This window comes from Anabrus simplex, chromosome 6 (assembly GCF_040414725.1).
Source record: "Anabrus simplex isolate iqAnaSimp1 chromosome 6, ASM4041472v1, whole genome shotgun sequence".
In the NCBI taxonomy this organism is placed as follows: domain Eukaryota; kingdom Metazoa; phylum Arthropoda; class Insecta; order Orthoptera; family Tettigoniidae; genus Anabrus; species Anabrus simplex.
This window is the reverse complement of record NC_090270.1, coordinates 215783791-215801259: the sequence shown is the minus strand read 5'-3', so window position 1 is coordinate 215801259 and position 17469 is coordinate 215783791. Positions and strand designations below refer to the sequence as shown.

At 39.7% G+C, this 17469-nt stretch overlaps 1 protein-coding gene across 9 annotated transcripts in view; it reads right to left on the bottom strand.

The window, feature by feature from the left end:
* Psi (P-element somatic inhibitor) overlaps positions 1-17469 on the bottom strand; it is a 298816-nt gene that overhangs the window by 93114 nt on the left and 188233 nt on the right. The window lies entirely within an intron of this gene.

Below are 17469 nucleotides of genomic sequence, written 5' to 3'. Positions count from 1 at the left end.
AGTGACGTCTTAACCAGCCAGCGGTCTAATTCACCAAGAAATTGAGGTAAGATTTCTACCCTAATTAAAACAGGGTCCATTACCCCAACAACTACAATATCTCCCCTGACGACTGAAGCTCAAAGAACACACACATCTCAATTCCAGCTCACTGATGCCACCAGAATTTTGAAACAAGAACCTTCACTGAATCCTCTCACCCTACAGTCATGTCATTTGAACAAATCTGAAATAACAATTAGAGAAAATTGAATCTACACATTAGGAATCTCTCTTCCTCTCTCAATTCCCAACAGCACAATTCACCTTGATTGCTATGATCTCCATCATCATGACCAGACAAATAACAGGGCCCATCTTGTTCTTTACGACAAAGAGTGCCTCAAGAGCAGCATAATTTGAACCTCAGCGACCAGAGATGTTGGTGACGTAGTACATATTTGTTTAAGCAATTGTGAATGAACCTAAAAATATTAACTAACGTAGTTCATTGATTACAATTACAATGAAAAAGAATGTCCAGTTAATCAATATACATTTTATTTGTGATTATACAAATATCTCACTGTGTTACTTGTTTTGACCATAATCCAGATCATCTTCAGCCATGAATGATAAAAACTGACAAATGCATTTAACTTATTGTGTCCTTAAAACAATTATCAAACTTCTAAAAATCTAACGGTACATTATTAAACCATTATAATAAAAATATGGAGAACACAAGTTAAAATTCTATTATTTCGTAAAATTAAGTCCAAGTGACGTCACAGAATGTGTTACATTTCTTAATGAAGGATGTAATTCATTTCATCAGATATCGTTTGACTACTTCTTACTTCAAGTCTATTATTTTTCACAATTCACTATTGTTATGCAACTGGGATGCCTAGAAGGTTGAAGAAAGGATGTAATAAGACTTATGAACCAATGATACGAAGAATTTATTCCAGCAAAACTTGTGATTCATGTTCGAGCATGGTTACATTGGTTGTTGGTGTTCTACAAGGCATGCACTCGTCTCTTAACGAGACGATTTAGTGAACAGAAACTATAATGTAATACATTTCTCAAGATCCTCCAAAACGCTACCCAATACAGCGGAACCTCAATTCTCCGCTTTTGGAGGGACCATTAAAATAAAACGAACCTGGGAAAACTGAAAATCAGAGAATGAAAACAATCAACAATTTGGCTAAATATCACAAAGATGAAATATGCATAATTATAATCTTACAACACTCCTAAACAGAGCCAAACTACACCCCCAATGGGCCTTCGCCTGCCAAGCGACCGCTGCTCAGCTCGAAGGCCTACAGATTACAAGGTGACAAGGCAGTGTGACTAATCCTCTCGGCTGTTATTCCTGGCTCTCTAAACCGGGGTCGCCACCTCACCATTAGATAGCTCCTCAGTTAAAGAGAATCACACAGGCTGAGTGGACGTGGAACCACCTCTTATATCCAGGTAAAAATGCCTGACCGGCCGGGAATCGAACCGAGGCCCTCCGGATGAGAGTTAGGCCAAGTTAGACCGTGAAACCGGCACCACACTATTACAGGTACGAGAGTTCAAGCTTTGTCTGACCCTGTAATAGTTGAGAGGGGAGTTCCTCAGGGCAGTGTTATCGGACCTTTATGTTTTCTTATATATATATAAATGATTTGAGTAAAGGAGTGGAATCGGAGGTAAGGCTTTTTGCAGATGATGTTATTCTCTATAGAGTGATAAATAAGTTACAAGATTGTGAGCAACTGCAACATGACCTCGAAAATATTGTGAGATGGACAGCAGGCAATGGTATGTTGATAAACGGGGCTAAAAGTCAGGTTGTGAGTTTCACAAATAGGAAAAGTCCTCTCAGTTTTAATTACTGCGTTGAGGGGGTGAAAGTTCCTTTTGGGGATCATTGTAAGTATCTAGGTGTTAATATAAGAAAAGATCTTCACTGGGGTAATCACATAAATGGGATTGTAAATAAAGGGTACCAATCTCTGCACATGGTTATGAGGGTGTTTAGGGGTTGTAGTAAGGATGTAAAGGAGAGTGCATATAAGTCTCTGGTAAGACCCCAACTACAGTATGGTTCCAGTGTATGGGACCCTCACCAGGATTACCTGATTCAAGGACTGGGAAAAATCCAAAGAAAAGCAGCTCGATTTGTTCTGGGTGATTTCCGACAAAAGAGTAGCTTTACAAAAATGTTACAATGTTTGGGTTGGGAAGAATTGAGAGAAAGAAGAAGAGCTGCTCGACTAAGTGGTATGTTCCGAGCTGTCAGCGGAGAGATGGCGTGGAATGACATTAGTAGACGAATAGGTTTGAATGGCGTCTATAAAAGTAGGAAAGATCACAATATGAAGATAAAGTTGGAATTCAAGAGGACAAACTGGGGAAAATATTCATTTATAGGAAGGGGAGTTAGGGATTGGAATAACTTACCAAGGGAGATGTTCAATAAATTTCCAATTTCTTTGAAATCATTTCGGAAAAGGCTAGGAAAGCAACAGATAGGGAATCTGCCACCTGGGCGACTGCCCTAAATGCAGATCAGTATTGATTGATTGATTGATACTTTATATTCAGCTTTACAGGGGTAACTTTGTCAGTTTTCCGTGAAAAGTTCTTTCAGTTCAGCAGCTTTGATTAGCCAAACACTTTGAAAATCTAATAACACCAAGCCAAACGACAATCGACCACAAGTAGTTTTTAATTATCTCATCTAATAAAATAAAGCTCATTAGATACAAAAGCATCCAGCATGATGGCAAAAATCCCTTCTCTTAATCTTCCATTGTAATTTGGTCTCTGGTTCGTAGTCAGTTTCTGGAAATCTTGTACCGCGAACATTTGGCCTACATCGACTTTTAAAGGTTACGTTGAACTCGAGAACATGGTTTCGAAGGTAAGTATCGATTCTCAGAAGTTCTCAAATGCATTATATTCAATTCTGCCTGTCACTAATCCAATCAAATAGGAAAGAGGAAAAAAAAAAATCATAAACATCAGAAATTATGGTTATTTGTGACCTTGGACTCAGCTGGAAAGCACGCTCACTACACATGCCAGTACAAGTTGGAAATTATACAAACCCTTTACATGTAAGGTGCACAAATAAAATGACTGCAGTTTTTACTTTTAACACGAAAACGTAAAATTCCCAGTCTTATAGAAGGACCAAAGGAGTAGCAGGCAATCCCAAGACCTCCCATGGCTTTTTGCATGTAAGGTTCAACATCTGTTCTGGTCTCCATAACATAGTCGTACCAGTATACTGTGCCATATCATACAGTATATGCCCCTTGAATATAATGTGCAATACTGCATAATACTGTGGACTCATTGCAAGAGGGATGGCTTGGTATAGGAGGAAGTAAACAACGCAAGCTTGCTGGATTGCAGAGTTGGAGACCAGTCGATATCTTGCATAGCAACAGCATGCAATTTAGATACTTCATATAAGTTAGCTGGGAGTATTACGAGATTGCCTGAGTGCGGTACATTTGAAAAAGAACAATCACGAGCTTGGAGGCGTAGTTTCTGACTGCAGGAATCCACAGAACAAATGAACTCAGAACTGCCAACTTCGATTTCTAGTGTTGTACCATCATTTTATCTAGGAGATTTGTTATTAAGCCATACTCCACGGTTTTTGATATACACAAGAAGTTAATTATGAATTTATAACTACCTACAGACAGGAATATTAAATTAATTTTGATCCAGCAAAGAAACAACATTTTAATGAATCAGTCTTTTGACACCCGGTAGGCAGCTGGACCACCGAGTTGTCGTATCACTGGAATTCTGAGCCATGCCTAATGGCATGTTCATAAATGTGACTTTTTTTTTTTCAATATGTAAATGGCTTTCTATGGCCTCAATTCGAAAAGCTTATGTGTTTCTGACTATGTACAGGAGAGGGCAGCACTCTGTTATATAAACACGGAAGATCGTTCCCTTTTGCGAGACGAGATGTATTATCTCTCTAAAGGATATGCTTTGTTTATGGGAGACAAATTAACAATGGAGCCCACACAGATCAGAGCTGCATTCCTATCTCATAAATGGGTGTTTAATATATTCAAACCTTGCCCATAGTAACATGCATCTTATTATTTTGATTATTTATATCGCAGATACGTTAATTCTTGTTTAACTTTGGTTCTAGAGTTCTTTAGTATTACTATTGGCCCTATTGATTATGGCTGATCGTTATGCGTCTTCCGCCCCAAACAGCACGAATGGGACGTGTTTGTTAGTCTGTTCGTGACTATGCCATGATAACCGAGTCTCTTAATTGATTCCATTTATGTGCACTGCATCATATGGTATTTCGCCATCAAATATGTCTGTGCTCCCCGTGTCGACTGGAAGCTCCATTCTCGTCGTACGGGGCACGTGACATGGTGGTTTGGAGTACGGGATTCTTCTGATCTCATTATATTGTTTGCATCGTGCACACTGATGTCTGGTGTACGAGAGACCTGCAGTTCATGACCAGGTGAGTCACCCTATATGGATTGGTGTTTGACTTTATTAATTGGAGCGACCGCTCGTACTGCCTGCCGTGCTGGCATATGTGTGCGAGTTCGGGAGAGTGTGCGTGAGTGAGGGGAGCGGAAAGATGATGTACCGGTCAGTTCTATTTTTGTTTTTAATTCAGTTTCTGTACCTTATTTTTGTTCTCGGTACAGTATCACTTATTTTGCCTTGGTCCCTGTCTCGGGTGCTTGCAGGCCCGTGAGGCAGCGATACTTGTTTACTTTCATTCTTGTGGGCAAAGCACTTGCCTGTGTTTTCCTTTGATTTTAATGCACTTCTTTGGTCCAGAGACAGTCCTCTCTCTGGCGTGATATTGTCTTTCATATTTGTTTTACCTGCCTTTTCTTCTCCACGATGCGGAGAGATTTTTTCGTAGAGATATGGCTATTGTGTGGATAATGAGCAAAGAGAATATATATGCTCGAAAGAAGTCATTCTCGTAAAAAGAACGAGCTAACTGGGCCGTGTGAGCTGTATTAATACCTGCACATGATGTAACAAGGTTATATTTGAGGCGGCGAGCTTCTGATAATAGTTATCTGTATCTTGGAGTGTAATAACGCCGCGCTCACGTTATGTTTTGACCAAAGACTTTAATATTACTTATCTAGACTCACAGAGCGCGCTGATGCTAAGCGGAATATTGAATACTTTCGCGCATCGCCATGTTGCGGGCGCTTCAGCTTCGAATGCATGGCTAGCATGTGGTAACGTTTACAGACCCTTGCATGTTTTCGATTTGAATCATGCCTGTTAGTGGATCTGGTTAGGTATTATATGTGACGGAGTGATAATATATTGTTAAATATTTTCAAGGAATGTGGGAGCAAATACATTACGTTAGTTAAATTGATCGACAATATTAGACCTAAAGTTAGGCATTACCTGTGGAATGGAAAGATATTCACGAGGGTGAATTCGTGTGCAGCCTTCATTTGTACAGACTGCTATCAGAAGGGATCTGGTATTTTTCACATGTGAGTAGAAATTGAACTGTTAACAAATAACTTCCATTTACCATAATCGAGAACTAAACAGGTTATAGGGTGGTTGATTCAGAGAACGCTTGGACATGAAATTTAGAATATTTAGGCTTCTTTTTCTTGTTTGCCTTTTTTCCAATTCATCGGAGATTGAACCCGGAGCCTCCGGGTAAGAAGTAGACACGCTACCCCTACGCCGCAGAGCCGGGATTTCATATTCAGAAAATGAAATAAACATGTATCTGATTGTTTTAGAAAGATTTCAGCAGTCATGTACTTTTTAAACAATCTGTTCAGATAATTGGGTAAAATTTGCTGTAATTACTTATCTGAGAGGAATCATAAGCTATGTACCTTTCATAGAAATATTTTATTTCACAGGTTTTCTTTCTTGTTGATATTGAAGATTATTGTTATCGGTACAGGAGTTTGTAAATATTTAATTTATGTGTTCTCCAGTCTGCTAAGAGACAGGTAATTTTTATCTCACGATATGTAATCATACTTAAGTTGTAGACCGCTTTTTGAACATGTCTTCATATTTTCAATAAAGCTAAATAATTGTTGATCCTGGGTTTCTCAAGAGACAGATTACCACGTTGATTCTCGTCCTTTGAGTCTGGCCTTCTTGCCATACGTACAATGTTCAAACACATCAGTTACAAACATGATCCTTATATTAAAGTGAGCGACATGATCATTTTCGAGGTACCGCTAGTGTATTTTTGTAGTAGTGTATTTTTCAGTCTTCTTATTCAGTCTGCTAAAGGTTTTTTTTTTAGGTGCGCCACCTATAGGCTATCTAAAGGATTTGTGTAAATTGTTCAGTTTTTATACAGATATATATTTTAATATTACCACAGTCTTGATATTATGTATATTTATTGCGTGTGTACACGGTAGTCGGTGCAGGCTGTCATTAATTTTATAAAGCGAATGTTTTCATGTGTGCGAAATGTAAGTTAAAGCCTGAATTCCATACAATCTCCGCGTCAAGCTGAGGAGCGCCCGTAACATGGCGGTACGCGCATGGACATGTGTTCCCCAGTCATACGCTTCTGCGCAGCCAGCGGTGTGGGGCCTTGGTTTTGACATCCATTGAACGAGGTATGCTTATGTTACAATCCCTTTTCTTTTCTAAGTTATTGACATCACTATTTTGCGTATCTGTTTCAAATTTACTTTACCAATAAACCACCATTTAAGTTTTATTCGGATTTTATTGCTGCAGAATTAGATTGATATCCTTATTCATCAATAATGAGGGACGTTTTCAGTTCAAGGCTGTGTTCTCCTGGCCTTTCCTAGCCGTGGACCACGCCTCGTTTTCCCCCTACGTGCGTATCGTTTTACGTCTCACGTCATCGGTCGGGAAGGGGGTGGTGCAATTCCCGCGTCTGTTCAAGGACAGGAAGTCTTGAGAAACCATGGAGCGTGGGACCCGATCTCACACTCACTCTGCTCTGGATTCTTGAACGTGCTGGTGGTGGTGATTGTTTTAAGGAGCTACAACCAGGCAACCATCCTCTATATACCACTAATCAGAGAGAAAAAAATGGAAGGAATCAGACACTTAGACAAGGGCCACGACGGGCGTGAAAACGAAAGACACTCTAGGCCTCCGTACGTAATACCGTTGGGGTCGGAAAAGAACAACAGTTGACCAAGGCAGCTTGGATAGGATAGATGAAAGTGAGGAGCCTGGCAGAAGTGGAAGCAATGCCAGGACTCAGCTAAGGGTCCCACGATTGCCAACCCACGCTCCAAAGTTCAGAGCCCCTGGGGCCCCTTTTGGTCACCTCTTACAACTGGCAAGGAATACTGCGGGTGTTATTCTACTGCCCCCACCCACGGGGGGAACTGGTCGATAGTCGATGTACCAGTCACTAACAATAACAATAATAATAATAATAATAATAATAATGTTATTAGCTTTACACCCCACTAACTACTTTTACGGTCTTCGGAGGAGCCGAGGTGCCAGAATTTAGTCCCGCTGGAGTTATTTCACGTGCCAGTAAATCCACGTACACGAGGCTGTCGTATTTGAGCACCTTCAAATACCACTGAGCTGAGCCAGGATCGAACCTGCAAGTTAGGTTTAACACGTTGAGTGCCGAGCCGATTGTAGCACACTATTCCACTGGTGCCAAGCATGTTTTTGAATTGCATTCCGCTGGTGCCAAAGCAATTGTACGCGTTGCAGTCTGTTTATATAATCTTGGGATGTATTTATATGATGTACTAAGTTAATTTTATCTCACCATACCATGGTCATGTGTGACGCCATATGGTGTCACATCAATTTTTAGGAAAGATAAAATATAGCGTGATGGCGTCACAGAATTTTTGGTCATGGAATGTGCAATACGAATTTCAAATACGGGATATTTATTTGCTAATTCAAATTAACGCAATATTTATTAAAACCTAGTAAAATGCAAAACAAGTACTTATATTACATTACATATTGTTGTGAACAGTTTTCTGATAACTCTAAACAATGAAAATATGCGTCTCGGCACGCCCGAGTTCTTGTTACTCGTTGTAATTTTTCAAACCTTATTGGCATCGTTGTTCTAACATCGTCCATTGTACACTTGTTTCACGTGCTATTTTCATATTTACGTTTTGCACATCTGATCGGGAAGTTAAGGGGAACGCGCTAACTATACGCTACCTGGCTGCTAGCGCAGCTTGACGCAGCCCGGTTGGTTCATGTCCGCTGCTACGTTCCTCCCTACCTCTCCGCCATACCCCGATACTCCCGCGGCACTTCTAATTTTATGACTTTATTTGTTCAATTTTGTCGTTTAAACTTGCGCTGGGTACATGCAGTTTTCACCTTAGCATTCTACTGCCTCCCACGAACATTCTTACCAAATTTCAACCGAATCCGAGTGTAACACATGTATGTGTTCCCTCGTAAGATTATTACCAATATCTTCCATTTTTTATATTTTTGCACAACTATATAAAGTGAGTGATAATACGTACGTAAACGAGGAATAAACAATGCCTGGCGCGCTTTCACCTGTGACAATGACCACTGGCCAGTCAGTGGCTTCGGAAGAATACTGTGGCGCCACATGGTAGCATAGAGTAAAAATACATAGGTGGAATAGAACCTGAAGTTCGCCCTTTCACGTAGCACCAATTTTACGCGCATAGATGTCACAGGTGATTATCTATGGTGGATCGCCTGAAACTCAACTGTGCCGCCATATGGCGTCACGCCAACTCTGTTTTCAAGAACGGTGTGCCGCCATATGGCGTCACGCCATCTCAAATTTGAAGACCACCGTGACGCCATATGGCGGCACGTGGCACCCAACGTGTTAAAAGGCCATCGACTCAACTGTACCATAGATTCACAATTAAGTTCAGAGCCCCTGGGGCTCCTTTTGGTCACCTCTTACAACTGGCAGGGAATACTGCGGGTGTTCTACTGCCTCCTCAGTCTTATGACACATCAAGCCCATCAATGATGTTGAAAATACGTTTAATGTGATCGTACTTCACTTCTCAATACAAATGGAAGCTGGAGCTGCAATAGAAAACTGAAACTATATAACTCAAGGACACGAGCGATTTGCAAGGTAGAAAACTGCTGTAAAAATAAACATTTTTCCGAATTTCGGCAATCTTTAGAGCACGTGCCCGACAGGAAGAAATGAACCTATTCTGTTTCTTTTTTTACTCATGTTTGTGGGTTACTGTAGTCCTAGTTCGTGAACCATGGGCAACAGCTGAGTGACCTAGTAAGTGGTCCTGTACCATTCACATGTTGAACTTTTGTACTATTAGGCTTTCGTCAAAGTGTGAAGAATTATGTCTCGTGAATTGCGAGACATTTCAACTAATAATATGCACTATCCCTGTTCAAGTGACTAATTAAATAGGGGAGTGCACGCTGCGGTATGCCGAAGTGTGAGCTTGGCACTGGACTATTAACTGAATAACACGGTATATGTTATGGGAATTACAAAACCTGTGGACTCCGTTTGCATTCGCGTAATGCAAAACTATAATCTGTTCGCGGACCGTGGTCGCGAAAATTGAGTCAGTTTCATTATTTACCGCTCTGTATAATGCTATGCTTGGGACTCGAACCCTGAATTCACGGTGTGAACGGGAGCACCATGTTTCAAAGACTGTGATAGCAGCCACCAGGACCAGTAGTGTATTTTGTAACACCATGCAGTGTGTCACAATGATGGTGTAAATTACGAGGGCGTAGCGGTCTTGGGACCGCTATGGAAACAGTGATCAACACCAAGTTAATTTAATCATGAAAATTATATGTATGCCTTAGAAGAAATAGCCTATTTCGATCCTAATATTAAATTAATTTTAAATTTCAAGTCTTTGTGTGACTGAGCTGTGTTTCTATTTAATGTAAAGTTATGATTGATTCCAGGGGATTTGAATGTTCGAACCCTTGATTTTTCATCTTATTTTTCCTTTTTATTTGATGGGAAAGAGGAAAATTATTAGATATAGTTAGGAGTGTGTGTCTGTTACGATACTGCTGTGTATTCCAATATGTTTTACAAGATGAAGGATAGAACCTTTTATTGAGGATTCTCCGCAGCCCTAAGATTGAATGGGAACTGAGTAGAAGTCTGCTATAGTGAGCACTGCATATAGCGAAAAGCTCGTTATACCGATATCTTTTGTCCGTCCCTTCAAAACTCCAATATTAAACTGCGTATTGTCCTTCGGTTACAACGAGAGCCCTATCACTGACGCAACCGTTATTACGAGCTATTATGCGCGCTCGACTCTTGCAATTGCCGATATTTATGCACCCACTCATTATACTGCATGCAATCGATCATCTTCGGTACTGTATAGTTTCCTCGCTATGACAACCAGCGAACTCTCGGCATTCGAAGGCAATGTCGAAGTCGATTAGTAGTAGCCGTCGACTGCTCATCCAGAAGCAAAAACAAAATGATAAAGAATATGTTTTCGCAATAAATGCGTAAATAACGTGTCTGATAACCGTTGTTGACGCTTTAAAGATAAATGCTGAATAAACGATCGCGTAATTTTAATGCTAAATACTGCAATTAAGTAAGAATGAGATAGGCCTACACCTCAAGATATAGCAGGGTACGTCATTGATTACAAGGTTAGTTTATATTTTCTCGCGTCCGTTAAATTACGGAAAGGCTATTATCATGCAAATTTATAGCGACAGATTATAATTTTTCTCCTGGCGCTTGAAGTATGTTTTCATCATAAATACAGTACGAACAGGATAGATGACGCTATTTGAATAACAAAACTGAAACGTTTGCCACAAAATGCGATCGATCATCATCTGTACGGTATAGTTTTCGCGCTATGTGCATTTGCGAGCTCTCTCATGAACATTCAAAGGCAATATTGGAGTAGATTAGTAATTCCCATCGAATGCTGACCTCTAATGAAAATTCAAAATGAGATGACAACACATTTTCGTAATAAATGCATAAATAACGTGGCCGATAGCAGTTAACTCGTTAAAAATGAAGGCTGAAGTAAACGATATCTTAATTTTAATGGTATACCATATTGAATTGGGAATATTCCTTTGTAACACAGCAAGATTTCAATATATCACAAGATATGTCGAACAGTTTTATCAACATTTAACCTCTGTTGTGGATTTATTGGACATTACGCAAAATAATTCCCTCTGCGCCAATGTTGAACTTCATATCTTCTAGAACTCAACAGAAACATTGGACATTGTTGAAAATCCAGCATAACCCAAATTTTTAAATGCGCAACCTAAGACTATTCGTCAAATAGAGCTTATATTATTCAATTTTGAGATAATTGTTGATATGTAATTTTATGAGACACATATCAAAAGATTTTATTTGTCAATGATCAACATAACATTGCTACATCTACAACAGTTCATATATTCACCATTTTATATGTATATCATTCCACCACATCCCCAGTCCATTCTTTCATCTTTCATCTCACCGCACAACTCTCTTTTAGGAGTATGGTATACACGTATGTATCTTGGCTAGGCTGATGATGGCCCTATTAGGACCGAAACTAGTACCTTGTAATAGTATATTGTAATGTTTTTATAAACATTGCATGATTATCAAGTATTGATAAGATGGATTCAATTTGGTATTTATTTTATGTGTATACCGTATACTGAAATTAAGTCAGAATGTGATACACCTCAAGATATGGCAGGGTACATCACTGATTTCAGAGGATAATTTATATTTTCTCGCATCTAGTTAAATTTCGGAAAGCTATTCCCATGTCAATTTTTCGCGAAGAGGTTATTTCTTTACATGGGTTTTCATGATGCATATACGGTTAGGTTAGGTGATTACAAGTAAAAACTCATTGTAGACCGTATTGGACATCAGATATGAACATTAAAACAAGAGTAATAGTTAACACCACCCTTCCAATACTTATCTTTCCTATATTTAGGAAATAAACATTACAACAGGGCCCTGAACCTAGTGTCCTTAACACATATGGTACCCTATAAATGTTGATTCTTAGGGTGCCATATATGTTAAGGACACTAGGTTCAGGGCCCTGACCTAACTTTAGGCTAAGATTATTTTTGGCTGATTATGCTTACGACTGTTAAGCGAAACATGTCCCATCTTACAACACCTGTTGTAACGTTTATTTCCTAAATATAGGAAAGATAAGTATTGGAAAGGTGGTGTTAACTATTATTCTTGTTTTAATGTTCATAGGTTAGGTGATGCCGTTTGAAGAAAGAAACTGAAATGTTTGGCACAAAAGCCTCTGGAGTGATGCCGTATTTTTCCGAATCCAAGACATTTTTGCTCGGAATCTCATGTGAAAAATCAAGGGTCGTTTTGCATTCGCGGCCTGATAGTAATGAACAACACTGGCAACTATCACAGTAACCACGCTGTTTCTTTCCACTCAAGCGTGCACGCACAAAACTCGTTGACAAACGACAGCCTCTCTATCATACATTCGCTAGCCGCAGGGACCGGTTGTACAGTGCCTATGTGCAACGTCACTGGATCTCGGGAAATAGTGAAGAAAGAATGACATTCTATTATCCTCTACAATAACGTTTCTCAAATCTGCAGAATGACATTTGAAGAAGTAGAATTAAAACTGACATCTGCTCTTGAACTAGCTGTCTACTATGATGAGAATCACCTGAAACCCAATCCAAAGAAAACTTGGGTATGTGCATTCTATCTGCGCAACAAGGAAGCAAAAAAGGAGTTGAATGTAACCTGGAAAGGACACAAATTAAACCATTGTGATCAACCCAAATATGTAGGGGTAAAGTTTGGAGCGTGCCCTAACTTATAAACAGCTCTGTCATCATCATCATCATCATGTTTTCCACTCCAGTTGCCCGGGTGTGGTTTACGAGCACTCTCCACTTCTGTCTGTCCATGTACCACTCTTCTCTCAAGACGACATCCCAGCTGATTCCTCTTGTTCCTATGTCCTCTTTCACTTGGTCCAGCCACCTCTTCCTAGGTCTTCCTACCGGTCGTTTTCCGGCCACGACTGTGTGTAGCCATTGTTTTGCTGTCCTTCCATCGTCCATTCGTTTGACATGGCCAAACCATTTCAAACGGGCCCTTGTCACTTTTTCATTCAGGGATGGGTACACACCAGCTTGCTCCCTTATTCTTTCATTCCTTACCCTGTCCCTTTTTGTCTTCTGTACCATAGTTCGTAGGAACTTTATTTCTGCGGCTTGTAGTTTGCTGTCCACTTGTTGGGTTGTTGTGCAGGTTTCTAGGCTATATGTTATTATGGGGGTGAAGTATGATTGGAATAGAATCTGCTTTGATCTTAAGGGAACTTGTTCGTTCCAGAGAAGATTCCGAACTTGATGGTAAAACTGAGCTGATTTTTGAATGTGGTTGTTAATTTCATGCTCTATTCTGTTATCACTTGAAATGATGCACCCAAGATATTTATATTGGTCTACTGTTTCCAGTTGTGTACCTTCCAGCATTATTTTTCCTTTCTTCTTCTGCCTGTTGACAGACATAGTAACAGTTTTCGATTTATTTATTGTTAATCCGTGTGCTTTCAAATGTTCATTCCAGGTGTTCAGCCTCTCTTGGACTTCCTTCTCTGTATTTCCCCAAATTACTACATCATCTGCAAATGCAAATGCATTGATGTCCATATTGTTCTTCTGCTTAATTTCTTTCATGACTTCATCCATGACAGTGATAAAAAGTAATGGTGAAAGGGTACTGCCTTGTTGCACTCCTTTAGTGGTTTAGAACCAATCAGAATTACCGTTTCCTATCTGTACGCAACTGCAGCAGTCTTCGTAAAGCATTTTAACTTTCTGGATAAGCCCTTTGGGTACATTCTTCTTTCTTAAACATTCCCATATAGTCGTCCTTGGAACACTATCAAATGCTTTTTCGAGATCCAAAAACACTAGTGTTAAGTCTTTGCCCTTCTCCCAATGCTTTTTTAACAGTATTCTAAGTGCAAATATGAGATCGGTAGTTGATCGGTGTTCTCTGAATCCATATTGTTCTTCCTGTAGTTGTGGTTCTATTATTTTCCTTAGCCTTTTTTCAAGTATTTTCTCAAATATTTTCAAACCATGAGACAATAAAGTGATCCCCCTATAATTGCTACATTTCTTCCGGCTTCCTTTTTTGAAGAGAGGTATTATTATTCCCTTTTTCCAATCATCTGGGACTTTCCTATCCTTCCATATTGCATTAATTACTCTATGAAGCCACTGTATTCCTACTGCACCAGTTGCTTTGATCATATCTGCACTGACTTCATCAAATCCTGTAGATCTTTCTTTGGGCATACTATTAAGGGCCATCTCTACTTCCTTCCATGTTGGCGGACTCTCTTGGTCAGGCTCATCATTGCAGCTTAAACTGACCTGCGTGGTTACATCATTGAAGTCTTTCCCAGTACTGTTGTATAAATTATCAAAATAGGATTTCATTATCTTCCTTATTTCTGTCTCCTCCCTAACTATGTTACCATCTGGTTCCTCTATTGCTGTTATGTATTCATTGTCTCTTCTTATATTTCGTATTGTTCGGTAAAGTAGTTTAGAATTAGCTTTGCTGTCTTGCTCTAGTTTATCTGTGAAATCAGTCCAAGCTTTCTGTTTTTCTTCGGCCACAATTTTCTTTACTTGTAACTTCTGATCTCTGTATTTCTGCTGCAGTTCGTTTACTCTAGATTCGTTCCTTTGACTTCCTTTTTGCATTTCTTTGTCTCTGGCTTTCCTGGTTTCATTTTTTACTTTCACAGCAATCTTCACCCGATCGTTCCACCAAGGAGTTTCTTTTCCCTTCATTTTGCTATTAGTTTTACCACAAACTTCTAATGCAGCTCCGACAATGCTTTCTTTGAATCTAGTCCACTCGATGTTGCCTTCTTGTAATGCATCTGATGGTAATTTATTGGTCACTTTAATTTGTGTATTCAACTTGTTTTTCTGTCTTTTTTAGCTCCCATGTCTTAATTTTTGGTTTCCTGTATTCCTGAGGCCTATAAATTTCAATGTGCTTTATTGTTACGAGGAGAAGTCTGTGGTCACTGTCCAGGCTTTCACTTGGTATAACTCTGACATCACATATGGTCTTTCCTGCTTCAATATCAGATATAAAATAATCTATCAGAGTTTTAGTATCTCCATTCCAACTGTATCTTGTTAGTTTATGACTTAGCTGCTTCTGAAACCAACTGTTGTTTATTCTCAAGCCATTCCTTACACATAGATCTAGAAGACTTTCTCCTTCTGAGTTCCTGCCTCCAAGGTATGCTGCAGGAATGATCTCATTCGCAAACTCACACGCACAACATGGGGAGCATAGCCTAATGTCCTCCGTACATCCACCCTTGCCCCGTGTTTCTCTGCTATAGAGTATGCTGCTCCAGTCTGGAGGAATTCCGCTCATACAAATCAAGTGGATGTTGCCCTCTGTGAGAGAGGTTGCATTGTTACAGGCTGCTTACGACCAACTGCTGTTAGTAAGATCTTTCCACTTATGGGAGTAGCACCTCCAGATGTTAGGAGACAAGTTGCAGCAGAGATTGAGAATACATCCAAGACGTCCAATGTTTGGACTTCAAGCCCACCCATCGAGATTGAAATAGGGGAAGAGCTTCCTACAAACAAAAACGTCAATCCCATCATCAGCTGATTCTGTGAAAAATGCAGTTAAAAATAATATGTCCCAATGTGATTCTCCTTCCCAACATTATAAACATTCCCATGGCCAATTGATTTTGAAAACTATGAACTAATTAGGGCTGTTCCTCATCTTCCCGTCATGCGGCTCTAAATATTAGTTCCTAATTAGCGTTGACCTCTTAAGATTTTTGCTAGCATGTTCTTCCTTCAATCCCACCTAGATATACCTGCTCCCTTCACAAAGCTGCAGATTGTTCTTAAAGGGGTTCTTGGATTTTTTTTCTCTCTCTCTTCACGTGGTAGTCCTAGAGTGGAGAGTCTGGTATCATGTCTCACAAATCAGATCAAAAATTAGATGGATGGCTTTTCCGGCATTTGCTCTATTAACCAGCGTTTCGTCTTAGGTCTGACACTAGACTCTTCAGAGTGGGATGTGTCAGACCCTACCCACTGACGCTGGGGTGTATGCAGATGAACTTATCAGAAGCTTATTTATGAAGCACAGTCTGATAACTGCATACGGGAGATAAAACTCCACAATGGAATTAATGCCCGCCTAGCAATTCCAAATGGAAATTCTCCCGTATGCAGTTATCAGACTGTGCTTCATAAATAAGCTTCTGATAAGTTCATCTGCATACACCCCAGCGTCAGTGGGTAGGGTCTGACACATCCCACTCTGAAGAGTCTAGTGTCAGACCTAAGACGAAACGCTGGTTAATAGAGCAAATGCCGGAAAAGCCATCCATCTAATTTTTGATCTGATTTTTTATATGCTCTATTGGTGGAAAAGAATCTAATTCCCTCCATGGGAACTTAGAATTTCCATCATGTCTCACATTCGAAAAGTATGTGTTCAGCTTCTGCTTCATTGCATTTCCGACATATATTGTCTTTTATTCCAATTCTACGAAGGTGTTTCTTCAGATGGCTGCGTCATGTCAACAGTCCTACTACCAACCTTACATTTTCTCTGCCGAGTTTCAACAGTTCTTTAGTATACTTCTTGTTTGGTCCTTTTATCAGTTCCTTTGCAAGCCTGCATCCTGGAGTATTTTTCCAATTCTCCATTTGTTTCTTTTGTATCCATTTTCCTATGTAGTATCGGGCTTGTTGATAGAAAATACCACATACAGGTTTTGGGCCTACAAAATGTGTCTCTGCCCCCTCTTCCTGGCCAGTTTACCTGCCTTTTCATTTCCTTCTATACCTGCATGCCTTAGTACCCATATTATTTTGATAATGTTGCACTTTAAGAGCTTCAGAAGTGAATGGCAATACCAGACACTTGTAGATATTATCTGGACTGCTTCTGGTGCCTTAATGGCCGCTTGGCCGTCCGTAAAATGAAAATGTTCTTATTCCTATAGTTCATTTTCAGATTTTCTTCAAGACACGTTGTGATAGCTATCACTTCCGCTTGAAAGACTGTAGTGTGTTAGCTCAGACTCATATGAATTGATCTCTCAGGTATTCCCCCATTATCCCTCCTCCTGCGCCATACACCTAATTAGGCATAAAATGAAGTGGTCTTAAACCGAAATTTATTCACGAATCAGCAAGTAACCTAAGTAAGTCTAGCACCTGTAGGCATCTCCAAATAATAAGCATAGGTGAAACACCAGAACAACTCCAGGTATCCTACATCCAACTTCATTTATACGCTTATTTCGAGAGTTCAATCTCCTTCGCTTAACCGATTTTGTTAAAATATGTGCAATATACTCACTGCTAATATACTAAACTAAATTTCAGTCATAGGTC